The sequence below is a fragment of the Pundamilia nyererei genome, unplaced genomic scaffold, assembly GCF_000239375.1.
Source record: "Pundamilia nyererei isolate P.nyererei 1_Seehausen unplaced genomic scaffold, PunNye1.0 scaffold00114, whole genome shotgun sequence".
Lineage (NCBI taxonomy): Eukaryota > Metazoa > Chordata > Actinopteri > Cichliformes > Cichlidae > Pundamilia > Pundamilia nyererei.
Genome location: NW_005187515.1, coordinates 1,971,833 through 1,991,231, shown reverse-complemented (window position 1 = coordinate 1,991,231; position 19,399 = coordinate 1,971,833). Strand labels below are relative to the sequence as shown.

Genomic DNA, 19,399 nt, shown 5'->3' with positions numbered 1-19,399 from the left:
TCTGGTGCAAATTACTGACCTCTGTCATCATTTTAGGTGGGGGAACTTGCACAATCGGTGGCTGACTAAATACTTTTTTGCCCCACTGTAACAGCGGCATGGCAACAAACCCAAAAATGTGTATATAAAAAGAAGGAGGAAGCACTAAAAGTCCAATTGTTACTGGAACATTTTGATCCTACACATGGTCAAAGAATACATTTGTAAACAAGTTTTGATCCACATATTTGCTTTCTGCCACTGCATCACTGCTTCTAAATGCCAAAACATGCTGAAACATGATCTATCAGTAGTGCTCAGACTACCAGAGGATTCTAATGGCTAAAGCTTGATATTTAAACGAAGGACTTTGTTAGAGATTAAGCAACTTCATGGATATTTATTTTTAGCAATGTGTTTTGACTCCCAAACCCTTTCTCATCATTAAAGGAGTAATCCCCTTTGGTGTGTTTTGTTGATGTCAGGAAGTAGGCGAGGGGTCAAATGTAACAATCAAATGGCCTCCTAAATAAAAGAACTTCCAGCTCTTCTTTGAAACAACGTTTGTCTTAATATGTTTAATATTAAATAATAATATATTTTATTATTTGTTTTTTTTGGAAATTCTGTTACTGGTTGGTTTGAATACCAAACAAGTATTCCTAATATTCCTGACCAAGCATTAGTATGTCATGATGTGGGAGTAATACGAAAAACAAAGATACTGATAGAAGGGACATTAGTGAGTAGTAACAGTTTCATTTTACTGTAAGTTGTCATCCACACAATATTTAAAAGACTCAGTCAGATGTCATATGACAGTTATATAAATGGACATTTTTATGAAGCTAAAAAAATCGCTGGTGAAGGCAATAAGCCCCTGTTATTCACCCAGACTAAGTTCACTAAAAGTTCACCATCAGTAGTCGTCACCTCCCTCCATCATTCCTGCTACTGCTCCATTTCCCCTGGTCACATAACCTCTCACTAACAGCCTCATCCGTTCTGAAATATTTAACAAAACACAGCCACCACTTGCCCTCAAAAAGCCAAATGAAAAAAATATGGTCGTCTTTAGACGCATTTTATATCACAGTCACACGACAAAGTTTATATTCAAAGGCTTAAAATGACAATAAAAATATAGCATGTCCTTCTAAGGTTATGCATTGTTAAATAGCTCTCTCAGTTTAAATAACTGAATCAACACGCCAAGTGCTTCCTCATAGGGATCATTTAATTTTTTTATTATTTGTATTACTCTGTATTATTGTAGGGTCTTTACATTACAATATAAAGCACCATGAGGCAACTGCTGTTGTGATTTGGCACTATATACACTCAATTCAATTGAATTGACTCAACAACCAAAGCTAAAGCTTCTCAGACCTTGATATTGTCTGGTTTATGCTAAATGTGGACTGGGAAGATTAATTCAAGGTGCAACATAAACATATTCTCTTCAAGATGAAGCAGCAGAAAACTGAGAACATGAATATTTCACCTGATCACTTCTCCCACATTCTGTCTTTGTGCTAAGTGAGAAAACCCAATAACACTGCTTGGAAACATGTGCTTGGGGAGTACACAGGCGTGGAGAATGTGTGTACCCAACAAACAGCTCATTAATCTCTGGCCTGCCAGCCACGAGGGCAAATAAATTCCCCTCATATGAGGTATCCTCAAGCGTTGCCTGTCAACACAAAAACACAACACGTATGAGGCATCTGTCCCTGCATCTTCATTGAATATACATCTGAGTCCCAAAGCTTCTGCTGATTCAAATAGAAACCACATTGATAGAAAATGACTCAAACCAGGCTTAGCTACCTGCACCTCAGAAAAAAGAAACAGACAATGTAAAAAGTGATGCCGAACATACACATATTTATTTCATGACGCAATCATAATTTACTTAACATTTGCAGAATACTGAAAGGTAAGCAGGACCAGAGTCTGAGTTTGTAGGAGGGCTTAAGAGAGAAAGAGACGCACTGAAACTTCTTCATTCAGTTCAATCAATATTATAAATTTTTTGCAAGGTATAGATGCTCCTCCTTTTAGATGAGGTCAAAATAATGAGCTAAAGACTAACTACCTGAATTAAGAATGGATTACAATATGAAATAAGCATTTATAAATCCTCTATTAACACACTAACTTACAACTAGCTCATTTCATACTGTATGTGTATAAATGTACTTCTAAAAACATTATTAAAAATACCACAAACCATTAACAGCTCCTAAATATCTTGTTTGTACTTGATGTAATTCTTTATTGCGAAATAGTTAATCCGGCATTTATAAAGAAGAAAAATGCTGCCATTAAACATGTTATATATGAGCTTATTAAGGAAGACTAAACCATATATTTATAAATGCCATACTAAGGAGTTAGTAGCTTAGCTGATCCACCGTGTGATGCAGAACAGCCCGGTGGCTTCTAGGCAGTTCTACTTTAATAAAAGCTTCATCTGCCCAAATCCATCTTAAAGTATGTGACTCTGTCCAGCAGAGCAAAAGATTCAAGTGGTTTGAGAATGAAAATTTAGTTTGTTCTTTGTGCTTTATTTCACCAGAAAAGAAAAAAGCTTTCTCAGGCCAGCATTAAAAGTCAATACAGAAGATCACTCTACCCTGGAGTAAGACAATGGCTATAAATTGGTTAGAAACCACCTCTAATGTTTCCAGTGGGCCCTGTGAAACCTCAGCTAATGAATTCATGTTGATTTAATGAGCTATGGCCCAAGAGCTGAGCTGACTTTGCTAGATTAATGGGCACCTCAGCTAGCGCTAATGGCTAATAATTCTGCACACGGTAGTTGGCTTCTTTCTCTCAACAACTACCTGCTTCTTAGCCCATTCATCACAGCAGGGATCTCCATATGTGGAAACATATATGTAGCAGTTCATATAAACTAAATTATTAAATTAAATTTTTTATTTTCTTATCCAAAAAACAAAATAAAAAATAATTTCTTTGTGTTTTCCTCAAACTGCCTCATTGTCTATCTGACTTTAATTGCTAAGACTGGTTTCCAAAGCAGGCAACTCTGTGGGAGGCCTAAAAGGCCTCAGAATTGCAGAGTTGGTTGTACATAGTTTTTGTAAATTAAAATGTGTTAGATACTTTCCACTACTTAAGTAAATTATTAATTCAGACTTTATTATTACTTAATGCTGTGGCTCATCTTTGCAGAAGAGCACTTAAGACCTTAAAGCTAAAGTGTCTTTTATTTCAACAGATTTCTCACTGTCAACAAATTCCATTAAAAGACAAGACACTGTAACATCTTAGCTGGTCTCTGCATAGTTTCCTTTTTATCCTACCATTTGTGGCACTTAAGGTACCAGTATACTTCATCATAAACGCAGTCTAACAGATACAATCCAATTTTTCTAAATCATTACATCGCAACCAAGGGACAATCTGCTTTGTCACTTCATAGTTATTGGCCAGGCCTGTGGAGGTCAGCACACAATGAACAGGTAAAGTACAGGCAATAATACGAATAACTTATGCCGAGACTCTGTGAAAATGTGTGCTTTCATCAGCTCAATCAGCTCAGAGGGAGCTGTTTGGTATAGGCAGAGCAAGCATCATTTTCTCAAACTTATCCAACTGAGGCTCACGGAGGAGGGCTGGAGTCTATCCCAGATGTCAAAGGGTGAGAGGTAAGGTGCACTCTGAATAGGTCATCAGCTAACACAGAGAGACAGACAACCATTCACACGCACATTCACACCTACTGCCAATTTAGAATCCTTAATTAACCTCGTGTGGATGTCTTCGGACTGTGTGAGGAAGCCGGAATACCTGGAATGAGCCCATGCAGGCACAGGGAGAACGTGCAAACTTCACACAGAAGGGCCTTAACAAGCTGGTGGATTAACACTCAGAACTCCTTGCTATGAGGTAACAGTGCTAACCACCACACTGCCATTCCTGAAATTCCTTTTTTTCACATAAAACAGCAAATGAGCTATCTCAGGCTTTAGATACATAATGCTTGACAGTAGGATTAATAAATAGTTGGCTTGTATTTATTGGATATTCCTGCAAAAAGTAACATAGGGTTTTTTTTTTAGATAATCTGCATTACCTTATAGATAAAGCTAATCAGCAAAAATGTTATAACAGTAACACTTGCTTAAGCTTAGGGTTAGGATTGTAAATGATTAATGCGTCATTCTCAAATGGTGGTGGGCTCCCTCTAGTGGTACGTGGGAAGTCTCCCAAAAACATTTTATGTTTAAATAACATACCATATTCTGATTGAGGGATTGAAACGTACAGCCCTGTTATCACTTCCGACATAAATGAAGACAGAAAACTAAACAGCAGTGACGTTTGTAGGGTTACTGAAGTTGGGCTAGCTGGTATATAATGATGTGCTACATGGTGGCTAGCTACACAGCTATGGTTAGCATAACATAAACACAGGGTAGAGGGAGGGTGAACGCTAACTTGTTTCCATTTGATAAAAGTTAACGTGAGGGTTCCCGATGGTTAGGGACAAATGCAATCGCATGGCAGGATGCTGTAAACGGACCAAACTTCGGTCAGGAGAACAACTGCAATATAAGGTTAGTCATTAATACACTGCTGCATGGGCTGGGCTGTAGTTACATTGTAAGGTTTTAAAAACTGAGCTTTGAAATGAATAGTGGTAATAGAAAGTGAGAGAGGCCGACAGTGATCACTGACTGTTTTATGAGGTGGTACTCCTTGTGAAAAGTTTGAGAACCACTGGACATGCTACAGTGCCCATTCATTAACCTGCCTCCTTGTCTCTTCTGACTTGGAACTGTATGCGTCACATTGGATTTTGCATCAACACTGAACACTGAACTAATTTCTGTGTGTGGGATCACCCACTCAAGATATAGCTTCAAGAAATCCAATGTTGGAGTTTTAGTGCATATGTACTGTGTGAACTGGTCAACTGGTATGTGCACAGTGTTGTGAAGATGGGGCTTATGGAAGCCTCTTAACAAGTTGGTCTCAAAACCCACAGATGGAGCTGAAATATCATTACAGCAAGCTGCAGGTATAATTCAGCTGGAGCTCTGCGATCAAAAAACAAAGGAAAAAAAAGTGTGCTCTGTGTTAGCACAGGTTGCATTGACAGAAATGTATCCCTCTCTTTGGTGAAATACAGCAACAAACAACAACAGTGAGCACAGAGGGAGAGAAATGTGAAATTGATCAAACAAACACTATTATCGCCTGCTTAGACGCAGCTATTCATTTTTCTTTCTATCGTCTGGCACCCACATTGAAACAAGGTTATTTGCAGCTTTAAAAAAGAACTAACAAAGGCAAAGCCTGCCATCAGCTAAAGGCAGGTGTGTTTCCTCTGATGATATGGCAACATCAAACTGATAGAGTCGGTAGCCTTTGTTTTAAAAGTAACTGGCAGAAACAGTGGCATGCACAATGGAAATTATGCCCACTATCTCCCTATTTCAAAAGAACGTTACATAAATGGGTAAAAAACAAGGTCAAAAAGAGGAGGAAGGCAGTAACCTGCCACTTCTACATCCTGCTAGAGTCCTACTTTGCGACATTCACAAATAAAAACTTCAAAGCGATATCCCTTCACCTGTCTTTAAACATATCATCAAGTCCAGGTTGGCTTCAAACAATATGCAAAAAGAGGGCTCATATAATGAAGATACTGCTCTTAAACCAAATCCAATTCACCTTGCGCAAAGTTTATCTGAAGGAAAGGCAGATAATAAATTAGCTACAGAAGTGACATGACAGCTTCATCAGTTTGTGATGAGATCACATTTTTAATCATGTCCACTAATAAAACACCTTGAAAAGTGTGTTTCATTGCAAGAGTCAGAATGTGCAAATGAGGTGGAGGGTGTTATGATGAGTGTAATCAGCATTACAGAGCAATAAAGACTGTTGTATCAGATACTGGGTAATACAAAACAGCATCTATATTCATTCGCTAAATGCAGCATGAATTGAGGATAGAGCAGTAAAAACCTATTTGTGCTGCTTGTTTATAGCTTAGTATTAGTTTGACCTGTTTCACATGAAGGACATCAAAGCATTTACTATCATCTCTGTGTTCATTAAGACACTGATGCTGGGTTGGAAAACATTGCCAGTGCTGTTGATGACTTACTCGCCAAGCTGGGAGTTGTAGTGAGCTCATGCTAATGAAGACTTTGGAGGGTTTGATTAGTGCTGAATAATATTTAAAACCATTTTGTGCTGGTCTCTAATAAGGGTTTGAAATGTTCGCACACCACAGCAGGTAATTTTGTTTTTATTCATTAAAACATGTACTGTGACGTCGCAGGTTGGAATGTGGCTAAATGTGTAACAAGTTTCAGAGAGGTCAGAGCAGCTTTGCTCAAACCGTTTAGTAATTATCCTGTAAGGTGAAAATGGATGACTAAATAATGTGTTGGTAATTGTGGTCACAATTTGACAGGATTGTGCTGTCTGGAATCGGACAGAGAAAGTGTTCACAAATAACTACTGCGGAATTTCACTGTTAGCTAGTGTATATATGCACTATATATATACATATATATATATAGATATACACACACACATGTATGTATGTATGTATGTATGTGCGTGTGTGTAAATTCCCCTCTTGCCCCTGCGGGCAGCCTACACTTCAAGTTAGTCCACTCTTCAAGTCCTACCAGAGTCTTACCAGAGGCCTGGGAGCTTAAGGGTCCTGCACACACTTGAAACATGACAGAGTTAATAAGCCCATCAGAAAGTGTTTACAGAGGTCATTTTCCTAGAGACTTAAAACGGAAAGTCTTTTTGCAAACACAAGGGTTGGCCAGAATGAAAGTTTAAGGTACTTGTGCACTGGCTTTACATTTCAAAGCCAAAGCTAGTACCGTCTGTGATAATGTCTACAGTTCCACACGCAGTGTTTTGAAGATTGTGACTCGGCTACATCATCCTGTCATTTGTAGCATGTAGTCAAAACTGAAAATAGCTTGAAATAAAATAAATGAATTAAATATTTGTGGAATTGTTTGATTCTTATTATGTTTATAATAAAATATTTGAGACAAAGCTAATGTGCAATGAGAAATTAGCTAGTAATTAGCTTTGCAAAGATTTTTAGCCTTTAGCTTTTTAGTTACTTGTTTTTTAGCAACTCAGGTACTATTAAAATCATCATCATCATCATTATCACTATTAACATTTTTTTTACATAGGTTGAGACCAAAAAGAGCTAGGACAAGAATGACTATTCATACTTATGAAGAAGTTCAAATGACTGGTTATGGTGTTCTCATACAGCCAACCAGCTTTCATATGTTTTCTACTACCTGTAACAAAATAAAATAGTTGAATAGTAGGTTTAGTAAAATAAACCTGTCTGACGTGGATCAGGTTCATCTACAAAATATACAGATCCAAAGTAAATCTGAAGTCACATGTCTTTGAGTGGCATGATATGCTTTTTAATTCCAACTGAACCCGCACAATTTTGAAAAGCCTGTTGCCATTAGCAGCACCTCTGCCAATCATCTTTAAGCATACCGTCAAATCCAATTAGCTTAAGAGTGTCCACCTGTCAATCAGTGCTGGCATGAAGGCTAACTGATGCGCTCCCAGCAGGGCAATGTTGTTAAATAGCTTCATCACATAGCACTGGATTATGAACTAAAGCTAAGGCTCAAAGGTTATTTCAATATTGAGGAGGTGCTCTTTCAAAATAGAGCCAAATAATATACAATGAAAAAGAGGATGACTGATGTTATAATCCTTCATGTTTGGAGAGTGATACACAGGGTGTTGATCTGACTGGAAAATTCAAACACAGGCAACCTGTTCAGCTTCACCCTTCACTTTCAGAGTGGCTTTTATAGATGTGTGTGCATCTGCCCATATGATCTCCCACACTGATATTCACGCACCTTTAAACATATTTCAAATCATCTATGGATCTGTCATTTATTCTGAAATGGTGATAAGATACTGAGCTCTATGATAATCCCAGTAAATACATGCTGCAGTCTGTCCACCAGACAGACGCTTGACCACAGTCTGCACACATACACACATCAAACATAATGGTTTCCCTGTCCCCTCTCTGTCTCCCTGTGTGGGACAGCGAAAGACAGCTTATCACACCCCCTTGCACTGTTGCATTTCTAAATACACATCCCGACAGTTTGACTTACATCTGCAAAGGGAGTTTCAGTTTTATGTGTGTGCGTCTGTGTGTCACATTACTCTCTCTCAGACACAAACGCACTGAAGTGCCACACTTGCGCACACTGTAGGATCATGCGCTCGCCTTTCAAGTAGCTTTGCCTCATCGCTTGCATGTTGAACAGAAGCTGCCACTGTTCTGTCATCTGTCAGGAGAAATCTACAGTCTTTTGATATATGAGAGAAGCATCAATCTGCATACGGAGAAGCTTTGCAATGTAATATGCACAAGCAATGCTCTGGTTTAACTTGCTATTGAACCACACATGGAAAATATTACATGGTGCATTGCAGCTGATAAACATTTCCACATTACCAGTCATCACGAAGAAGCTTTATTAATACTATACCACCCTAAAGATATTATTTCATTATGAGGAATCACATGTGATGCAGTCAGCTATGGTCATCATTATAGCGATGATCTTTAAACTGCCTTTTAACTCCTTTTAGTGTACATATATTGATTTACTGTACATGGCCATGCTCTGTCACCGCTGGTTTTCCCTCTTAGGATTTGGCAGTATTTGTTAGGAGTTTATTATATTCCTTTCCTATGAAATTCACTTTGCATAGCTGTGTGGTACGTTTATGTCCAGTGTGTAGCAGATGGTTCACAGGTGGGATAAAAAGTGCATGCATGTGGGAGGTTCATGCAAATGAGGCAGCACAAAGTGAGAAGTTGTTTGGTGCAAACTAGGTCATGTTGAGCCAAGACAATCTGCTGCCACTTTGTTGATTTTATCACTAAGAGAAAACTAAATGTTCCAAGCCACTGTGCAGCACTAACTGAATAATGTTTTACATGTATGCAAATGGATTTAAAGTGGCATAAAATTATGACTCAGGTAATTGAGTACATTGATCTGACTTTAGAAGTGTCACATTAAAGTTTGATCTTCTGTGCCGTTACCTTCATTACATGCTTCAAGATAACCACCCACCTCTACTCTGGTCACAGTGGTCTTAAACTTGGCATTCTATCATTTACTAGGATGGTAATTTCAGCCAAGTGGCGGAGGGCTTTCGCTTTGGTGGCCTCAGAATCTCATCTCTGATTTTTGCGGATGATGTGGTTCTGTTGGCTTCATCGGGTGAGGGCCTCCAGCTCGCACTGGAATGGTTCGCAGCCGAGTGTGAAGCAGCGGGAATGAGGATCAGCACCTCCAAATCTGAGGCCATGGTTCTCAGCCGGAAAAGGGTGGAGTGCCCACTCCGGGTCGGGGATGAGTTCCTGCCCCAAGTGGAGGAGTTCAAGTGTCTCTGGGTCTTGTTCGCGAGTGATGGGAGAAGGGAGCCGGAGATCGACAGACGGATTGGGGCTTCAGCTGCAGTAATGCGGACGCTGCACCGGTCCGTCGTGGTGAAGAGGGAGCTGAGTGTAAAAGCGAAGCTCTCAATTTACCGATTGATCTACGTCCCTACCCTCACCTATGGCCACGAGCTGTGGATAGTGACCGAAAGAACGAGATCGCGGATACAAGCGGCAGAAATGAGCTTCCTCCAAAGGGTGGCTGGCCTCTCCCTTAGAGATAGGGTGAGAAGTTCGGCCATCCGGGAGGGGCTCAGAGTAGAGCAGCTGCTGCTCCACATCGAAAGGAGCCAGCTGAGGTGGTTCGGGCATCTGACAAGGATGCCCCCTGGGCGCCTCCTGGGTGAGGTGTTCCAGGCATGTCCCACCGGGAGGAGGCCCCGGGGCAGACCCAGGACACGCTGGAGAGATTATATCTCTCGGCTGGCCTGGGAACGCCTTGGTGTTCCCCCGGATAAGCTGGAGGAGGTGGCTGGGGAGAGGGAGGTCTGGGCCTCTTTGCTTAGGCTGCTGCCCCCGCGACCCGGTCTCGGATAAAGCGGATGAAGATGGATGGATGGATGGTAATTTCTTGATAATACATTTATTAATTGTGCATCACTGAAAATCCAGTCTGTCACATGCTGCAGCAGGAAAACCCATCAGCTGATCAGAAACATTCAGTAATTAATGATCAATGATTGAAGTATATGATTAAACTAATATGACCTGGATGACTGAGAACCTTCACAGATATATGATTGGACATTGCTTTAGTCCACAGGCAGAACAAAAAAGAAGAGAGTTTGGAGAACAGTAAGCACAATCAGAGTATATGATTATTTACCTCTTCTCAGCCAGAGATCTGCCACCAGTTCCTTTTAAACGTGGTAATGGTAGGCAGTGTCTGCTCCTTGGGTTCAATTTGTGATTAAAAATGCCACTTTTAGATTAGGCCACTATGGCAACATGATGCTATACATTTACAAAGTTGTCAAAACTTTGGAAAATGTTCTACTTGATGCCACTTCACCAGTCCTTTAGAAAGGTTAATGGCTAAGTGCTGCACATGGGAGCAAAGAGACAGTTGCTTAAAGAGCTGTAAGAGTATTGCATAGTTTATTTATACACTTTTGCAGAAGAGCTTTCCTCATTTTATATTAAATTGTACAGCAACTATTTTAACTCAAATTCAAGCATATTTTCACTTTTCTATCCCTTCACTTTCTCAGAAACTGTGAGACTGTACCTCCGGGTGGCTTAGAAAACAAGAGCATAGGGAGGTGGGACTGTGTGAAGCAATTGGAGGGTCACACTGAGTTTTTCAGGACAGTGACATGTTTAGCTCTGAATCTGAACTCTCCTGGACAAAAACAACAATCAATAATTTAGAAGTGGCTTTTATGTCAGGCCTTCACTCTTCACTTCAGAGGATGTTGGGGATGGAGTAAGACTGATTTTAGAGGACAAAGCAAAGGATGAAAAAGACATTGTTGTGTCCAAACTGAAAAGACCTATAATAATATCAAAATATGCCAGCCTCCATTGCTAATGTGGTTATAGTTAAATGCAATCAAAATACCAATACGCATGTAAGTGGGATCTTGCTGGTGTGGTAGACCGCTGCCTCTGTGAATCTTGTACCTGTGCTGCCATAATTAGTGCCTCTGTGCTGTCTTTCAGTCCTTCCTGGTAGGATTTCTGGATGTCAGCCACTTCCTCTATCTGCTGGTGAAATATATCATGCAGGCGGCTGTCTGTCCATGATGGTTCTTCTCCTCGCTCCTCTTCTTTCTCAGGTTTCTGCTGCCTGAGGTACTCACTGAGCACACGGTCAGTTGTGGCCACCTTCCTGTTGTACTCATGTATGTTTGTTGTCTTGTCTTGAACAGTGGAGCTGACACTCACCAGCCCTCAGCCTCCTTCTTTCTTTTTAGCGTACAGTCTCAGGGTGCTGGATTTAGGGTGAAACCCTCTCCATGCAAATCTCCTGCTTTGGCCAGATTATTATCCCACCAGAGTACCTGATCACCAGCAGGGTATGGGTATTCAGAGCCTGCAATATATTTATGTATCTTGATAGGGTCAAAATATAGTGTGCAATCATGCGAATATGGCAATAGACATTTTCTTCCAAGAAATTAGATTTTTTTAGTTGCCAATAAACCTTCCTACCCAAAATATCACGTACTGACTGGCGACAAAAAAAGCTAAAAAAAAAAATAGCAAATTGAGTTATGTTGTTAGGGAAATGGACTGGAGACATGATGGATATTGCAGGCTTATGGGCTATCTATCCAGAGGGTCATGCTGGGAGCTGTGATCAGTGATCAGAACATCATATAAACAAAACTAGTGCACAGCTCTACACAAGTACTGAACTAAAACAGGAAATGAGACAATTGATCACTCTGGAAGAAACTCAGGAACTGTAGCAGCAAGTAAGAATACAGAAAAGTGATAGTGGTGAGCATACAATTTTACAATCTGATCTCTGTACAGTCTAAACAGCAGCAGGAACGAAGGGCCTTCCCCAGTACTTCATAATACATAGATATAGCAGCTTGTGGCTGAAGGTGCTGCACAGAACACACAAGTTGTCTTGCAGAGGTGGGAGGTGTTGCCCTTAATGGCCAGCAGTTTGGCAATCATCCCCCTCTCTCTCACCACCTCCACTGGTTACTGAAAACACCTCCTCCAGATAGAGCTGTCTCTTCCTGTCTGCTGCTGTGATAACACTGCCCCAGCAGACCACTTCAAAGTCGCTGACTGATGCCACCAGAGACTCACGAAACACTCCCCTTAGAAAATACCAGAGTGTGCTCTCTGTACTCTGTGCTTTTGAGGTGGGCACCACATCTCAGCCCACTCTGTTCTCTCCCTGAATAATTAGTGGTCCGGTTAGGGAATACCTTTCCATAATAATTGGACTTGAACTTTAGTTGGTTATGAAACGGAGGATGTCAATATGATACTGATACAATACAGATTATATAATATTATATAATTACCTCTATGGAGGTTATGCTTTTGGTACTTTTTACATTCATGTCATTCTGTCTGTAAACACAACAACTTCAAGAGTTTTGATTGAATTCTGACGAATGGGCCATGTAAACACTCAAATCTGCCTTTCATCCACCAAGGTCTGCAAGGTAAACTCAATGGTTTATTGGTCGAAACTATGATTCTTAAAAGTGTGGTGTGTACATATAGAAAGTGCTTGTTACATTTGACCTCTGACCTCTAAATTGACCAAACTCAAATAAGGTCAACTTTCATAAAATGCTTTTTTACTTTAAAACTATGCTTAAAATCCATTTCCTGTGTTTGTATTGGCAGCATTTAGGAAATTATACAGGCATGCAGTGACTCTAAATATCACCTTATAGTTTGCATCCAAATATCAGGCCACACTTAACCTCTGATCCCAGTTTTACATTTGGCAAATCTGCAACAAATCTGCAAACTTTTTAAAGTGCATTTAAAAAGAACAAGGAATACAAAAATGAATTTATACAAAATACAGTCAAATGTAATTAGTGCCAAGAGCTGCCTTGGTGGAGGCTTGGGTTGCTGTAGCTCAGAAAGTTGGTGGTTCAGTCCCTGGCTGCTCCAGTATCCTGGGGCAAGAACGCGAACCCCAAGTTGTTATCCATCAGAGTGGGGTGGCTGTAGCTCAGGAGGTAGAGCAGGTCACTTACTGATCAGAAGGTTGGTGGTTTGATCCTTGGCTCCTCTAGTCTGCATGTCAAGTATCCTTGGGCAAGATACTAACCCCAAGTTGCTCTCTGATGCATCCATCGGAGTGTGAATGTAGTTAGAAAGCACTAAGTACAGAGAGAGTGCTTGTGAGAATGGGTGTGATTGGGTGAACGTGGCATGTTGTATGGAGTGCTTTGAGTACTCCGGGAGAGTAGAAAAGCGCTATATAAGAATCAGTCCATTTACCATGAATATTAGATAAAAAGCACTTAAACATAGGGGGAAATGAGGCAAGTTGTATAAAGTGCTTTATGATATGTCTTGTTTACCAGACATATCATAAGTGTACGTAATTATTAGGTCGGGTAAAAATATTAATTACTTAAGCTTTGAATTACAGTTTGAATATAGTGATTAATGAGTAAAGGAGTGATCTCATTGTTATTATTAAACGAAATGATATGAGCACCTGCCAATTCTACAGTTCTCATTCACATCACTGAAATGATTTCTCACCTTGTGTTTTTGTTGGCACAAGCTTCCGTTAGATTATTATAGACTGACAGGAATTCCCAAGAACAAAAAGGAACAGCGACACCACCTCAGTTCCAGAGTACTCAGACTGAGAGGTTATATTTTTGGTTCAGAAGCTGTTACGTGCCTTAAGGCGTACGGCTGCGCGTCTGTAGATTGGGATTAATTGGGAAGCAGTGACCTTTTCTACTAGAGAAAACACACACAAACACGTTCGCACAAGCTGTATAAATTCACATTATTAGTTGGAGCAAGGCCCTATCGAGCTGGGAAAGGCACTGAGTCACAGCCTCATGATTCAACGACAAAATTAATTAAGAGGACAGATACTGCTGTGTGGCTAATTCATGATTCATGTTAATAAGCATATAGGGCAAATCCCCCCAATATGTCTCTTTTACTGACACGTTATAAGATGCAAGATCTCTAAGAAATTATATTTAAATAAAAGTAAAATATTTGAATAAATAATTTAGGGTAGTTGTCATGGCTGCTTGTTATATCACCACATTATGATTACTTTCAATTTGAGACTAGATGAAAGAAGACCTTTCCGGGACAGTTAGTGACTGATGGTGGATTACTTCTTTGTCTGACAAATGCTGTGTTACATTTTTTTTAAAATCATGGCTCTAAAGCTGTTCTAAAGTTAAATAGCAACATTCAATTATAAACACTCGTATGAATGCAAATTAAAACTTTTACTCACTGTGAGTCACATGCTTCTACTACAGTGATTTGTTTCCATTGCACTTTGATAGACTTTGTTATCGATATTATTACAAAAACTTTTCTACCTCAGCTAAGTGTGTTAACGTTTTTTTAAAGACATTTAAATGTTAATGGAAATTCACATAAAAACAGAAGGCAGGAAACAAACAGCACTGGAATGTTAACACAGCAAAATTACAGGGTAGGCACTAATGATCCCTCCATATGGTTAAGGGACTGAATAGATTCCTATAAGGAAACTATAATGCTACTTATGTAAATAATATCAACATAAATTGATCAATTTCATTTAAATGTACCATGTTCGATATTTTTTAATGTATCTAAAATAATAACTAGCAAAGTATAATATGAAGAGCAGTCTCTTCAAGCCAGATATACAGTCACATAAAAAACAAACAAACATTAGAATGTTCTGAATTGAACTCCGGACTTTCTTGCTGTGAGGCCACAGTGCTAAACACCGTGCCGCTGTGCTGCCCTTCTTCTTCTTCTTTTTTTTCTTTTTAACTGTAATTGCTCATATCACAAAAGGTTTGAATAGCGTTTTAAAAACATGAGGTATAAGCAAGCAGAATACTGCTTCAGTTTTATGACAAGTCCCTTTTGTTTATTTGAATAGCTCTTTGTATTTGAAGTTAGAGTCATGTAAATGTTAAAATATTTTTGATTTATATTACTTTTTTTTTTTAATGCAAAGACTTTTTCTCAGATAAACTCAATGACTGCAAGACCAACTCATAATGAGTTAAGAGTTGACATAGAATGAATTGTTCTTGAGTTTTGAATTTTTAATGGGATATTAAAGATGGGCAGAAAATCCCATCCAGCATCTTTATGATATAGAAAGAAGAAATGACACCCGTATGGAACGCAGTTGTGATTGTTTATAATGAGGATACAAAGTTATCCTAATTAACTTGATAGTTATATATGCATTATATATGCTATACAGCCATTACAGTGAACATAGCCTCTCCCCCATTTGTCTTCTACTTTTTGTCATAGTCATTACCGACAGTAAGTACTGGAAATTCATTTACACACACACACACACACACACACAAACAGCCACATTCATAACATTTACATATTCATAATATGAAAGCAAAGCTTTGTAATCATGCATTGTTTGCCAATGATGTTTACAACAGTGCAGACAGTCAGACATCATTACAGTCTAAATACTGTGAATTAAATTAAGCAAATTTGGCCGCCCAGCAAAATGGATTTTCAAATGAATGGTGGCTAACGAGCTGCAGTTCTGTTTAGTTAGTGGAGCGCTGAGCTGCTGTACCAACAGCAAATATCTGCTTATGCACAAGCTGCTGATTCACTTGTTTATTCAGCAAGAAGGGTCATTTTATTAGATTTTAAGAAACACAGTGAAAAGTTAAGTTGTAACAGCTACACAGCTAAAATAATTAACAGCAATATCTAACATCAACACTAGATTACCGGCCATACAGACCAAATGAGCCTCAAACAGCAAGACGATACTGAATTGATTTAGGGTCTGTTGTGTCATGATTTAAGAGAATGAATATGCTACTTCATATTTCAAACATACAAAGTACTGCTTTGACTTCAGGGCTCTAGACTAACTTTCTGCCGAATTTTTCAGCCGCATCGCTTAACACCGCAGTTTTATATGTGTACCTTTTTTTTTCTTTGGGGGGGGGGGATTGCTGTCTATACAGACAATATTGATTTGTAAATGATTAACTAACAGTCTTGTCAACAGAAATTTCTTTATTTGGAGCACATTTTTACAAGAAAGATAAGTTACTGAATAAGTGCTTGTGCTTAAAGTGCGTTGGCACTCTTTGGCAACATTGTAGACAATGTTAAACTTCATCATCACATTGGCCTCCTCTGACGACCTGTCTGCTGCTGCCTGCTGCTGAAAGGCAGTGGGGAGAGGGGACACTTGGGCAGTGCATTTATTGCAGCATATAATGTGTTTTCTGGATACACTGTGCTTTTTCAGCGTTCAGAGATTAATGGCTCCATGTCAGACCACTGGCTATGAATTTCAGATGGATCAGGCCTTAAATTAACAAAATATTTATCAATAGTTCATCATTTCTAATTACCCAGAGCTACATCCACTTCTGTCAGGCCTAGGCTACTCACCAGCATTGTCCAAGGACATTTAAGTTTAAAAAAAAAGAGACAGCGGCCGACAGCGCTGTAAACAACGGTAGACTGGTGGGTAATAAGCGAATGAATAATGCCGAAAACAGATTTGAGATGGGAAACTGTTCTTGAAGTAGACACAGAGAGAGAGAGAGAGCTGGCAATGAAGTGTGATTTTATCGTGGTGGAAGCAAAACAGCTAAAGTAAGACGGAATAAATGACGATATTGATCAAATATGAAGCGTAGTTTGGATCTTCTTTTGCTGCTGGTTCAGTGAATTTTGGTTGGAGAGACAAAACCTGCAAATCAGAATCTAGCGCAAAAAAGATGTAAACACAAAGCGCGGGCCAGCCGACGCATCAGAATCTGCGAGCTCTCGGCTTTCAGCCCCAGGGGCGTGTCTGTGTACGTGCCGTCGGGAGAAAGCTGATTTTGATGCGTCGGCGGGACCGCACTCTGTGTTTACGTCTTTGTGGAATCCGTTTACCTGCTCTCATTTACTGTTTGGTGGTTGTTGAAATAGTTTTGTGAGCTTTAACCTGAGATTCTGGTGTTTCTGGCAAAATACATTTATATTTAAAAGTCGATTCAGGAGTTAATGAATCGATATAGCTTTATTCAAGCTACTCACGTCTCTCTTCCACCTGCACTTTCAAACGTATACACAAAGGACTAAGGGACAACTACAGGACCACAGCCAATCATAGAGGTCCCGCCCCTGACTATCTCTGATTGGGACACACCACAGGGGCATGATGTGTGTCAGTTGTTGACCATACAGAGACTTTCAGAGTTGCCGAGACTTTTTTTTTTTTTTCTAGTGGAACAGTTGGTCGCACCGGTGCAACCAAGGATTTTAGGGTTAGGGGCTTTTTTTAAGTGTCAGTGAAGAAGGCAAGGTCAAGATGTACGTCAGAGGACTGAACATCTGCTTTGCCCTGATTCCCATGAGTCTTCCTGCTGGCAAAGAGAAGCATCGTGACAGCCGCAGCCAGAGGTTAAAGCACCAATTAGCTACAGTTAATGAAGCCTCATTAGCCTCTGATAAGTTACTCCCCCTCTTTTTCTCTCTCTCTTTCACACCTCTCCATTAGTGCTCAGATATAAACTCTGACTGACCTCGCACAAGAAAAAGAAAGTGATATACAGGCATATAGAGAGACTGACCGACATTATTATTCCACAGGTTCACAATGCTGGGTGCACAGCTCATTTAAAACTTTAATCCGGAAAGATGTAATCGAAAAAATTGCAGTGAAACACTTATTTTCAACCTGGTAATAAGTTGCTCTTTCTGAAGGTGAAGCTCCTTGATTAGCAAAGACTTGTGAAGCCTTAAGCTTAATCTTAAGCATTGTCGCTGCCAGTATTTGGTTGTTTTGAACTCAAACGTTATGCCTACGACAGTGGACCATGTGTCATGGACACTGCCCCTCAAAAGTTGACAACTTGTCAGCAGAGTTTATGTTTAATTCCCCTTCTGGACAAAAAGTGGTGATTAATTTACAACATAAACTCAAATGAGCTAATTCCTATCAAGAAATGTCATAAAAAGGTAAAACATCAAGTGAGTCAAGTGCTGTTTTACAATGGACTTACATACAACTGTATTTCTATTTGCATCTAGATGAGTTACCCCTCAGAGGTCATTAGAAAGAATGTAGGCATAAGCAAACTGCACACTGGCTTCAGTCTTCAGACTCAACGTCCATCTTTTAAATATAGTCTATGCTCTATCCCATTAAACCTGAATAGAGGACTAACTAGACAGACTGAAAACAGCTGTATCAGAGGTCAGGTGCTTTCAGTGTGTCTTACATAAGTATGTTCTTTATGGTTAAATTCTTATATTGACACAGTTCTTATGTCAACAGCAGTCGCATATATTACAGCCATTAACAATGTGTTTATGTGAAAGGACACCAACTTTAAGAAATAGGATACTCTGACCGTATTCTAATAGCCATGATGTTTTTCCTATTGCATTCTTCCTGGAGTGTATGAAATTACAGCGATGAGTTATTCAAGCACCCACAAATTTTAGGTAAAAAAAAAAAATGCAGCCTTGATAGAAAACAGGTAACGTTGGTCAGTAGAATATTGTATTATAAAGTGCTAACATTATACTGCAGAGACTTTGTGGGTCACACTGATTGGAAAGTCAAGTACATTTTCTATAATATGAGCTTGTTCATGACAACATGTGCTTAACTCAGGTTGTAGAAACAACCCCACCCCACTGCCTAGTGGATACAGAGCAGAGGGCAAGCAGAGACTAAGGGAGAGGTGGGAGCAGAAAAATACAGCTTGTGTCTAAGCTTGTCCTTCTGCAAAGTACAGACACCACACACACACGTGCACACAGCCATGCATACACATAAGTCAGCATCATTAAATCGACCCCCTGCTAGTTTTTCCCAAACAGGGGAAGGCCCAGAGCAGTGAGAGGTAAAGAAGCTCACATCAATTAACATGGAGGCAGGCATGTAGGATGAACTGAGGGACAGAAACGTATTACTCGCATCAAAGGGCGAAAGAGTCATGACCGGTTACGTGTGTGATTCAAAGCACCCCTGCTTGAAGACATATTTTATGTGTGTACGGTACATCACTGCAGAATCTCTAATGATGAATGTTCTACATGCTTTAAAGTGCACTATATATTATTGCTTGTTATGAGTCAATACAGCAAACAGGCAGGAAATGTAGTGGTTTACAGTGAGGCAAGCTTCTTTATTTGTGCAGTTTAGGTGAAGGAATTCCTGCGTGTAGGAGGAAGATAATAAGACAACATATAAAA

General features: G+C 39.7%; 1 protein-coding gene across 3 annotated transcripts in view; it reads right to left on the bottom strand.

Moving 5' to 3' along the window:
* sorcs2 (sortilin-related VPS10 domain containing receptor 2) overlaps positions 1 to 19,399 on the bottom strand; it is a 368,020-nt gene that overhangs the window by 155,092 nt on the left and 193,529 nt on the right. The window lies entirely within an intron of this gene.